The 12,971-nt window shown below is 42.5% G+C and overlaps 1 long non-coding RNA gene and 1 other non-coding gene across 2 annotated transcripts in view; one reads left to right on the top strand and one right to left on the bottom strand.

The window, feature by feature from the left end:
- LOC124790009 overlaps positions 1-12,971 on the top strand; it is a 515,833-nt gene that overhangs the window by 149,955 nt on the left and 352,907 nt on the right. The gene's annotated exons all lie outside the window — the stretch shown is intronic.
- On the bottom strand, positions 7,526-7,600 carry Trnat-ugu. Its single transcript has one exon. It is a non-coding gene; the product is annotated as a tRNA-Thr (tRNA).

Raw genomic sequence — 12,971 nt, 5'->3', positions numbered from 1 at the left:
ACTCACTTTGAACAGCAAGCTCTACCATTTAAACGTGCAGGAACGAATTACGCGTTTTACTTTGTTAGTTAATGACGTCCGAAGGAATATAGGAAGTGGCACGTCTGTAAGGGACGACCAAAATGTGTTTGTTTCAGGGCCTTGCTGCAGCGTCTGTGCAGCCCAGCGCGAATCCGATGCGGGGATGGAAAAACCCACATATCGGCAATGGGCTATTGTGGCATTCTATCGGAAACTTTTTATCTCCTAATGTGTGAAATTAATTCCTATAGACCAACAAATCTTAATTTACTACCACGATGTGCTATAGAGTATGAAATGAAACTCTGATCTTCATTTCTTCTTCATACAGGGTCTCAACTGAGATTTGAACGCAATGTGCGAATGCATATAAGTAAGATGGGAACTTCTTCACGGTGAGAAGGTAAAATATAACTCTGTGACAACTGGACTGAAAGCAATAGTCACTGGAGAGCGCCACGCAGAAAATAGCCTACCTGAAGTCACAGAGTCGTTTAGTGCGAAAAACTGCTATCAAATAATGACATATTGGAGCTTAATTTCCTGTCAACACGGTGGCAGGGTTCAAGATCAGTTGATGCAGAATGTTTTGTTCTGGAAGTATGTCTGTGGGAAGTCGGAAGTTGAGAAAAGTGTCTATTCGATCTATTTAGAGGACCGTTTGTTCCGTTCAACTGAAGAGATTCAAGAATGCCGTGGAAATCTTAAACCAGTATTCGAACAACGTTTCTTCTTCAATGCTAGGTAGTGGCTTTACCTCAGCTGTTAAGGACAGTTAGAGGCTTCATACTTAGATCTCTCATAACGTTAACGATCTGGTACGACGCATGAAAACGTCCGTGATCGTTTCCGGTTTTATGATTTCTTTCCAAGTCCGAAGACTCAGATGGAATGGAAGCATCTTGAGTGTATAGGGGCGACCACTGGCCCACCTACCTGATTACATTGTGGTCTGAAAAAAATAAAGCTAGGAGTATAGTACTAGTTATCTTCAAAAAGAGAGAGGTGGCAAATCTTCCATAGTAACCTTCAAGAGCATTGGCACAACAAAAACATTTACCTATTGTCTGCGTCTAAGAGTAATGAATCTAACATATAATTAGACTAGTTAAATAAACGCCATAACCTATTTCTTCCACAATAAACTACCAGAAAACTCTAGATTCTCTACAACTCTATCGTTACTCGCGTGTGATACGCTTGCTACAGACCACGAGATCGTATATTTCCAAGTAAATGTTCTCTGTTAAAGAATTACTCTGACGCAGTTAATAAATCATCTGCGGTGATTTTCGGGAGATCCTGTCTTTAGAGTTGTCTAGATAATGAACATTCATCTTCGTCACTCCTGTCATTCGAAAGTGGGCATAAATAACTAAAGCGCCGTTAATAATGACTGATCTTCCATCAGCCCCAGTGGTCACGGCTTTCACTTTTTATCTTCTATTTAATCAGTTCCTTATCAAGTAAAAAGGCAGTAGATACGAAGGGAAGGCAGTGGCCACTATTGGTCGTATACCCATGTTCCACCAACCGTAGGAAAAGGACTCGTGAACGAGAATGAAAGAAAATGTTGGCCAGGTGTTTGGGGGAAAAAGGCGTTCGCAAATACGCTGAGAACTAGAGAAGATTGGTGATTAAAACTGGGTGATGATCGTTACAGTGGGATATGGAAATTTTTATAAGGTGTGGTTGTAAAGACTTAACAGGAATCGTCGAAAGGTACACGAAAATGAAAACAACGTTGTCTCCGAACGCTATGAAAGTGAAACATCACGCAGTAAATGAAGAAGTTGAATGGTGGTGTATGGATTACGTTTCAGGTGCAGCGTGCGATAAGCTAGTACAGGGAGATTCATCTTAGGTTTCTGTAGTGATTCTTTGTGAACATTTTCATGCCAAGTGTTCTCTAAGTGTTCTCTTCATTGAGGGATATTTTACGTGACATTAATTAACATATTGTTTTGTGATGTTTTTAAAATTCGTAATGTACCTATTTGTTTGGCTATTTTCGTAAACTGGTAGGTATCTTAAATATATTTTACAATGTCTGGCACACAAAATTGTGATTAATTATTTGCCGAGACCTTGTGCATTCCTAATGGCAACTTTTCTTAATACTTCTTAAGTTTTGTTTCCACAAAAGTGTGAATGCTGTAGCTTCCAGTCACATATTGAGGTAACGAGGTCTAGAGCGAAAACTGAAACTCTGATATTATGGAATTCTCCCTGTATATCATTTTATTCACTGTTTCTCTGTCACATGCAAGAGAAATCGCTGTGTACTGGTTGACAATCCTTATACTACCAATCCGCACTTCACTGAGAGTGTATGTATACTGTGTCTGAATTATAACGTACTCTGTTTATTTTGGTTTTCATAAATCAAAAGCATGTAAAACTTTACTTACATCATGTTGAGCTTGAAAATCGAAGTGAAATATCATTCGGGGATAAATAAACATTAAAAATTGTTCAAATGTGTGTGAAATCTAATGGGACGTAACTGCTAAGTAATCAGTCCCTAAGCTTACACACTACTTAACCTAAATTATCCGAAGGACAAACACACACCCATGCCCGAGGGAGGACACGAACCTCCGCCGGGACCAGCCGCACAGCCCATGACTGCAGCGCCTAAGACCGCTGGGCTAATCCCGCGCGGCCAAAAATAAACATTGGAGTTTATGAAAACTAAAAATAAAAGTTAGCATTTAAACGTCTTGTCGAAGATGATATCATTGGAGATGAAAAGTAAACTCGGAATTTAGAGCAACTGAGCAGGAAACTCACTGTGACTGTTTCTAAGGAATCATTACTGCATTTGTGTTTCGTATCTCAAGGAAGCCGCGGCAGATGTCATCCTCACTGGATGGAGGTTTAAACCCTACTTTATCTGAAGAAGCGTTAAACAGACTTCCAATACTGTGCACAAATCAGATGACTGACAAAAGACCACAAATAGTATTTAAAATCCTTTGACAAAGTAAAATAAGCTACTGCGGAAATACACGTAGAATACAAGGCCTATATTCTTAAAAGTCCTAGAAATCATTTTTCTCGCGTTGGCAGTTCTTAAGTGTGAAATAAACGCTTCTCTGTTATCAATGATTAGCTACATTTTCCTCCCAGAGCATGTTCAAGTACCTGGTGGTGAGAACAGTAACAAGAATATTGGGGAGATTTAAGCAATACTACAAATAATAAAAACGTAAATACTGGAAAATGTACCAAGAACAGTGTTCTGCTTTCAGCACACACGGCAGTGTGGGAAGAACAGCATTTCATGGCTCCTCTAATAGGAATGTAGCGCAACCACAATAGTTATCTATACATAGTAGATGCTGTTGACTGTTTTAATACCTTACAATTACAGACTGTCACTCGTAAATGTAAAACCTGTGACTACTTATCGAAATCTCTGAGATGATATCTGTAAAAGCATCAGGATCAATGCTAAACCCGTATAGAAAATGCATTATAGAGCTGACACTGTCATAGTCTCCGAGTGCATTTAATAATACCTTCACATCCTTGTACAAGGTGTTTCAAAAATGACCGGTATATTTGAAAGGGCAATAAAAACTAAACGAGCAGCGATAGAAATACACCGTTTGTTGCAATATACTTGGGACAACAGTACATTTTCAGGCGGACAAACTTTCGAAATTACAGTAGTTACAATTTTCAACAACAGATGGCGCTGCAAGTGATGTGAAAGATATAGAAGACAACGCAGTCTGTGGGTGCGCCATTCTGTACGTCGTCTTTCTGCTGTAAGCGTGTGCTGTTCACAACGTGCAAGTGTGCTGTAGACAACATGGTTTATTCCTTAGAACAGAGGATTTTTCTGGTGTTGGAATTCGACTGCCTAGAACACAGTGTTGTTGCAACAAGACGAAGTTTTCAACGGAGGTTTAATGTAACCAAAGGACCGAAAAGCGATACAATAAAGGATCTGTTTGAAAAATTTCAACGGACTGGGAACGTGACGGATGAACGTGCTGGAAAGGTAGGGCGACCACGTACGGCAACCACAGAGGGCAACGCGCAGCTAGTGCAGCAGGTGATCCAACAGCGGCCTCGGGTTTCCGTTCGCCGTGTTGCAGCTGCGGTCCAAATGACGCCAACGTCCACGTATCGTCTCATGCGCCAGAGTTTACACCTCTATCCATACAAAATTCAAACACTGCAACCCCTCAGCGGCGCTACCATTGCTGCACGAGAGACATTCGCTAATGATATAGTGCACAGGATTGATGACGGCGATATGCATGTGGGCAGCATTTGGTTTACTGACGAAGCTTATTTTTACCTGGACGGCTTCGTCAATAAACAGAACTGGCGAATATGGGGAACCGAAAAGCCCCATGTTGCAGTCCCATCGTCCCTGCATCCTCAAAAAGTACTGGTCTGGGCCGCCATTTCTTCCAAAGGAATCATTGGCCCATTTTTCAGATCCGAAACGATTACTGCATCACGCTATCTGGACATTCTTCGTGAATTTGTGGCGGTACAAACGGCCTTAGACGACACTGCGAACACCTCGTGGTTTATGCAAGATGGTGCCCGGCCACATCGCACGGCCGACGTCTTTAATTTCCTGAATGAATATTTCGATGATCGTGTGATTGCTTTGGGCTATCCGAAACATACAGGAGGCGGCGTGGATTGGCCTCCCTATTCGCCAGACATGAACCCCCGTGACTTCTTTCTGTGGGGACACTTGAAAGACCAGGTGTACCGCCAGAATCCAGAAACAATTGAACAGCTGAAGCATCTGCATGTGAAGCCATTCCGCCAGACACGTTGTTAAAGGTTTCGGGTAATTTCATTCAGAGACTACGCCATATTATTGCTACGCATGATGGATATGTGGAAAATATCGTACTATAGAGTGTCCCAGATCGCAACGCCATCTGTTTTCGAAAGTTTGTCTGCCTGAAAATGTACTGCTGTCCCAAGCATATTGCAACAAACGGTGTGTTTCTATCGCTGCTCGTTTAGTTTTTATTGCCGTTTCAAATATACCGGTTATTTTTTAAACACCCTGTAGATAGAATTAGAATAACGAGCATAGGATACGGATATAATATCAATTTCCTCCAACGAAACATCATGGTCATCAACACGAAAGCGATGCACAATGTAGTTATCAAGCTGTATCGGATCGTATTTCACAGTATAAACTAACTGAAATGTCTATAAAGCTGGCTGACACAAAAAAGCCATCGATGAGGACAGAGGGATCAGGACTGTCTCTATACGTTTAAGATTAAAAAAGAAGTCTGAATATCTGACATACGGGGTGTATCATCAATCTGTAGCTTTAATAGAAATGAAGTGTAAACAAGGCTCCACAATTGCAAACCACATGTAGATTTAATAGTTTTACATATACGTATAGTATTTTTGTTTCCTGTATTTTAAATAAAAAACATTAAAGTTTATCTGGCTGCGTTTCTTTTCACACAATCGAAACAAATTAAGTCTAAGATAACTTCCGATTAATGAAAAATCAATATTTAATCGATTCCAGTGGTGTGTATACTTCGATCGTACGGCTTTTCTAAATGGAAATACTGTATGTTTTAGCTTTCCTTACGATCTTTCGTAGTTATGAAATTTTCTATGTCATAGGCTAAAAAGAGTTTCGATATTCTACTGCAAAATAATTCGTTTGTTTCCTGTGTGGTTGGCTGTAAAATAATCAGATTTATTTTTGTTCTGTTTTCGTACATTCACTAAATTTGAATAACTGTTCCTGTTACCTACGGTTCCACAATCTACAGTACCACAGTACTGATAGTCACAATCGCTTTTTATATTGGGCTCTCTATGCATCAACGGCCTATTAATGTCTCGAACAGTCCGAAATATTTACAATACTATGCATTTCACTACAATCACATTTCCAAGCCTAACAGGCACTGACATTAAAGTATCACCTCAGTACAACAGGCACCGTTCTCACTAGATATGGCACTCACCATGGATAAATACGAGTATCTTTTCTAATAACGATCAAAACACTTATAATTAAAATTAATACCCTGTTCACTTAGAGACGCCCTTTCCGTTGTGACCAACCAACGATTATTTATTAAACGCAACATTTTGCTTTGGACCGCGGCTCTATTTTACTTCTATGAACCATTATTATATGTAACCAGAGTGGAAAATTATAAGCTGAATCCGTCACAACATAGATTGGGAGTGCCTAGGTAATGATAGCAACCCTCCGTAACCCAACCCTACGCAAAATGTTTCCCTGTGACTATTAGATGATATCTCCAAATCAACACAAAACCAACGGAACAGTGTCTATCCATCCCTGTGTACAGCAGCCCACACAGGAGCTAAGTATCGCTGCAGTCTGTCTCCAGGTCGCGTGATCTGACAACTTGGCCACCTGGCTACGATTCATTTGTCTGGGTATTAAGAGGGGTTATAGAATTTTGCTACATTTCGCTATGCCCACATAGAGCAAGAATTTTAGTAAGAATTTATAATTACTCAGGAAACACAAACACTAAAAGTGAAGTTGAAGCCGGAGTTACCACAAGTATTAAGAAAGTACTGCGAAGATTATACTACCACAGGATCACTGCAGCTTCTGGCTCATATTGCTGACATCAGCATCCTGGAATCGCTGACGCCAGCATCAGCATTTCCGGAATTCCCTCCTTCTCCCACATTCTCCTGGAATTCCCTTCCATCGTAGCAAATAGCGTGACTCACGTGCTTCGACCTCATGCTCTCAATCCGTTTTATTGGGGCCGAAGAGCACTGACGTTATGGCCAATGGCGTGCAAACTCAGCACCCAACCCTCCAGCAGTGTATGACTGCAAACAAGGGGAATATTGTTCAACAAATAATGGCAGTGTAGCAGAATGCTAAGAAGATACATTACCTGGTTGAATCTGCCAACAGAACGTGTTGCACTTGCTGGAATTGTATGCAGTTTTTAAAATCCCTGTCAGTCTCCTGTCATACAAGTAGTGATTTTAGGCTGCGCTGAAAATACGTGTCAGTAAGTATGAATATACGTCCATCCGTTTTTATTATTATATGTGTATGTCATTATGCTTAGGACTTTTTTACTATCACAATGCTAGCAGAAGTAGTTCTGTTAGCGTTGTAATAGTATACGTTTGTATATGAATATCTCCAATCAAATTATTTTTTATTTTCAACCTTATCAATCAATAACAGCACACATACCTGTCGCAGTATATAAGGTGCTAAGCAGGAATAGCTAGTTGAACTTGTCACAACAGATCCTCTTAACTGTCAGCTGTATCATTAAACTGGTTGAAATTGTTGGTATTGGCTGTACAACAGGTTAATCGGGAGAATACCAAATCCAGCAATTGGCAAAACCACACATTGCATGTTGTACCATCGTACACCGAGACCTACAGAGGCGAAATTACAATGAAATGAACATCCTTAGCTGCTTACAGGCGTTGACATACGTCAACGGGGACAAATGAAAATGTGTGCCCCGACCGGGACTCGAACCCGGGATCTCCTGCTTACATGGCAGACGCTCTATCCATCTGAGCCACCGAGTACACAGAGGAAAGCGCGACTGCCGGGATTTATTTCTGGCACGCCTCCCGCGAAACCCACATTCTCAACGTATTGTCCTGCACTACATTCGTAACGCCCCCACCCATTATACTCATTACTCGCGGCGCGTTGCCGATTCCCGTAAGAGTTCGGGCACTGTTTGTGCATTCGCACAGAAGAAGAAGACGGTCAAGAGGCCAAACTGATCGTCATCTAACACATCCTCAAGTTCCTTTCCATCATTCTGTATATCATTCTTATCAGCAACTTGAATGCATGAGCTTTTAAGCAATTGTTAGCTTTTTATGTGGTTGATAGTATATCGCCAGACTCATATATTCTACACACCAACGTGAATAGTCGTTTTGTTGCCACTTCCCCCCAATGATTTTAGAAATTCTGATGGAATGTTATCTACCTGTTCTGCGTTACTTGACCTTAAGTCCTCCAAAGATCTTTTAAATTCTGATTCTAATACTGGATCCCCTATCTCTTCTAAAACTACTCCTGTTTCTTCTTCTATCACGTCAGACAAACCTCCCCCCTCATAGAGACCTTCAATGTACTCTTTCCACCTATCCGCTCTCTCCTCTGCATTTAACACTGGAATTCCCGTTGCACTCTTACTGACAGCACCCATGCTTTTAATTTCACCGAAGGTTATTTTGACTTTCCTACATGCAGAGTCAGTTCTCCCAACAATCATATCTTTTTCGATTTCTTCACATTTTTATGCAACCATTTCGCCTTATCTTCTCTGTACTTCCTATTTATTTCATTCCTCAGCGATTTGTATCTGTGTATTCCTGAATTACCACGAACACTACTTGTACTTCCTTCTCTCGCTGATCAACCATAGTATTTCTTGCGTTACCCACAGTTTCTTCGCAGTTACCTTCTTCATACCTGTGTTTTTCTTTCCAACTTCTGTGATTACCCTTTTTAGAGATGTCCATTCCTCATCAACTGTACTGCCTACTGAGCTATTTCGTATTGCTGTATCTAAATCCTTAGAGAACTTCAAGTGTATCTCGTCATTCCTTAATACTTCCATATCCCACTTCTTTGCGTATTGATTCTTCCTGATTAATCTCCTAAACTTCAGTCTACTCTTCATCACTGCTGCTCCTGAGTATGACTTACAATCCAGTATCTGATTTCGGAATCAAATCTACTCTTATCAGCTGACTTTTTCCAAGTATATCTCCTCCCCTTGTGATTCTTGAACGCAGTATTCTCTATTACTAGCTAAAATTTATTGCAGAACTCAATTAGTCTTTCTACTCTCACAGTCCTTGTCCCCAGTACATATTTTCCTGTAACCTTTTCTCCAATCCTTCCCCTACAACATCATTTCAGTCTCACGTGACTATTAGATTTTTATCTCCCTTTACCTACTGTATTACCCGTTCAGTAGCCTCATATACTTTCTTAATCTCTTCAACTTCAACCTGAGACGTCGACATGTATACCTGGACTACCATTGTTGGGGTTGCTTTACTGTCAATTTTGATGAGAACAACCCTATCACTGAACTGTTCACGGTAATACACCCTCTGCCCTACCTTCCTATTCATAACGAATCCTATTCTCGCTATACCGTTTTCTGATGCTGTTGATATTACGCCATGCTCATCAGACCAGAAGTCCTTATCTTCTTTTTACCTTCACTGACCCCTACTATATCTAGATTGAGACCTCACATTTTCCTCTTCGGATTTCCTAGTCTCCCTACCAATTTCAGACCTGCCATTCCACGCCCCGACCCATATCTTTCGTTGGTTATTCAATCTTTTTCTCATGGTCACATCCCATTCGGCAGTCCCCCCCTCCCCCCCCCCAACCCTGGAAACCCAAATGGGGAACTACTTTGGAATCTTTTGGCAATTGAGAGCTCATCATGACACTTTTTCAATTATCCTGTGGAGACACATTATGTGTCTTTAATGCAGTGCTTTTAATTGACTTCTGCATCCTGATGCCGTTGATCGAGGGTGATTCTTCCGCCTGTAGGGGTACTTTCCCACCCCTAGAACAAGAGAGTGCCCTGAATCTTTGTCTGCTTCTCTACCCTCTTTGATAAGGCCGTTAGCAAAACGATGGTGCCTTCTTGTGCCGGAAGTCTTTGGCCACCAACGCAGATTATTACACAAAATGTAAGCAGTGCCGGGTTTCGAACCCGGGACCAAGGACGTTTCCATAACTAATGGAAGACGTTACTCTACACCAGGGGTTCGGCCGTAACACAGTTCTGATTTTTGTTTATCAGCGTGGAACTAACAGATCTGAGATATACTTATCACGAGAAAATAAGATGGAACCCTGGTTTACTGCAGATATGTAAATCAATCAAGTGTTTACATATACATATGTCCAAACAGTTATCAGAATGCAACACTAGCTAATTCTGTGCACATTCCTGTTTTGAGGGGACTGATGTTAGAGGGGGTGCAGCTCCATCACAACAGCATACTACAAGATGCTATTCTGCACTTTGCATTAGGTAGTTAAATTGACAGTAAGCATGCAACGTCTCTGTGCATGGAGCTGTGACGCTACCAGACTTTGATTTAAATGAGCGACTGCTGTCAGTTTGCTGTATTATAGGTCTTGTCGTTTACAAGGACATACATTTAACACACGTCCACAGATTATTGATTACACCATGTGTAGTCCACCCCAAGAGATGTATGCTAGCCAAATCGGAAGGGTGAAAGACAGCGAACATCACCTGTGAAATAAACTCAAGCGTTCTGTGGGTACATTATGTTGGAGCTGCGTTTCAGGAGGCAGTATGCGGAAGACGTTCCGATTCTAGCAATAGGTGTAGTTGCAATATTACTTATAGTTTCGGAGACTTGATATTCCTAAATTGGAGTGAAAGCGCACTGTGTCAAGAACCACGCCAGCGACGCATGATATCTGACATGCATCATGACGGTTAATATCTTCGGGTGTAACAGCATCTCTGTGTGCTTGAGTCACGGCGGCGAGATGAGAGAAGCAGGGGGACGCAGCACCTCACTAAATGCACTCAGTACAGGGCCGATCAGTTGCCCGTATCTCGAAACCAGAGTTGGCACATTGACTTTAAAGTTCCACGTAAGGAAAAAAAGTAGCGATGCACCTATTATAACATGACTTTTTCATACCCATCTCGATTTCTGATAGATTGTGTTAGATATACTGGTTCTTTTTGTTAAGGCCTACGAAATAATTGCTTGTAGGTATCAAGCGTAATTCAGTGCTATCCTTATTTGATGGTACTGTAGGAAACAAATACGTTTCTCCCGCTGCTTAAATACAAACATCAAAAAAAGTTTTGCATCATCGCGGTTCTCACAAGTACTGGAGATGACGTTGAATACGGATATTCTGCCACAGACACAGTCCCTTTGACTGTTCAGAGATGTCACTAAACTCGCCCAAAGATGTAAACAGTCATGCATGAGCAGCGCCTGTTAGACTAAGGGAATCCGACAGCCGATCAGTTTCAGTCATTCCACCAGGAAGGAGGTACACGGCCCGTGTTGTATGTAGTTCAAACATGCCTAGACGGTCAGTACCGCGATTCGATCGCGCCCGCATTGTTACTTTGTGCCAGGAAGGGCTCTCAACAAGGGAAATGTCCAATCGCCTCGGAGTGAACCAACGCGATGTTGTTCGGACATGGAAGAGATACAGAGAGGAACTGTCGATGACATGCCTCGCTCAGGCCGCCCAAGGGCTACTACTGCAGTGGATGACAGCTACCTTCGGATTCTGGCTCGGAAGAACCCTGGCAGCAACACCACCATGTTATATAATGCTTGAATAGGCTGCATGATGCGCAACTTCACTTCAGATGGTTCAAATGGCTCTGAGCACTATGGGACTTAACTTCTGAGGTCATCAGTCCCCTAGAACTTAAAACTACTTAAACCTAACTAACCTAGGGACAGCACACACATCCATGCCCGAGGCAGGATTCGAACCTGTGACAGTAGCGGTCGCGTGGTTCCAGACAGTAGCGCCTAGAACCGCTCGGCCACCAAGGCCGGCGCAACTTCACTCCCGACGTCCATGGCGAGGTTCATCTTTGCAACCACGATGCCATGCAGCGCGGTACAGATGAGCCCAACAACATTTCGAATGCACTCTTCATTGATGAGTGAAGCATATGTGTTCAACCAGACAATCGTCGGAGACGTGTTTGGAGGCACCCCGGTCAGGCTGAACGCCTAAGACACTCTGTCTAATGAGTGCAGCAAGATGGAGGTATCATGCTGTTTTTTTGGTGGGGGGGGGGGAGGTGACATTAGGGGCCGACGTACGCCGCTGGTGGTGACGGAAGGCGCCGTAACGGCTGTAAGATACGTGAATGCCATCCTCCGACCGATAGTGTAGCTATATCGGCAGCATATTAGCGAGGCATTCGTCTTCATGGACGACAATTCGCGCCCCCATCGTGCACATCTTGTGAATGATTTCCTTCAGGATAACGACATGGCATGACTAGAATGGCCAGCATGTTCTCCAGACATGAACCCTATCTATCATGCCTGGGATAAACTGGAGAGAGCTTTTTATGGATGACGTGATCCACCGACCACTCTGAGGGATCTACGGCGAACCGCCGTTGAGGAGTGGGACAATCTGCTCCAACAGTGCCTTGATGAACTTGTGGATACAACACCATGACGAATACAGGCATAGATCAATCCTAGAGGACGTACTACTGGGTATTAGAGGTACCGGTGTGAACAGCAATCTGGACGACCACCTCTGTAGGTTTACTAAGATGGTATCTGTTCTTTCGGACATGTTCGGACATGTCCGAAAGAACTGATACCATCGGTGACCAAGCAGCTCGTTAGAATGAAATTACAATGAAATGAACACCCTTAGCTCCTTACAGGCGTTGACATACGTTCAACAGGGACAGATGAAAATGTGTGCCCCGACCGGGACTCGAACCCGGGATCTCCTGCTTGCATGGCAGACGCTCCATCCATCTGAGCCACCGAGGACACAGAGGATAGCGCGACTGCAGGGATTTATCTCTGGCACGCCTCCCGCGAAACCCACATTCTCAACGAATTGTCCTGCACTACATTCGTAGTTCCCCCGCCCATTATACTCATTACTCGCGGCGCGTTGCCGATTACCGTAAGAGTTCGGGCACTGTTTGCGCATTCGCACAAAAGAAGAAGATGTCCGAAAGAGCAGATACCATCTTAGTAAATATATATTATACAGAAGTGTACAGGAGAAATATATTCTTCTGAATCTAGGACATTATCCTTCACAAAGTGTCAGATACACATATTTCCGCATTGGGATTGATTCCCACGAAAGACTTTATTCCACAGTCATTAAGGAAACAATCTGTGTC

Source organism: Schistocerca piceifrons, chromosome 3 (genome assembly GCF_021461385.2).
Source record: "Schistocerca piceifrons isolate TAMUIC-IGC-003096 chromosome 3, iqSchPice1.1, whole genome shotgun sequence".
Classification (NCBI taxonomy): domain Eukaryota; kingdom Metazoa; phylum Arthropoda; class Insecta; order Orthoptera; family Acrididae; genus Schistocerca; species Schistocerca piceifrons.
The sequence above is the reverse complement of the archived record's forward strand: the minus strand, read 5'-3'. Positions and strand labels throughout refer to the sequence as shown.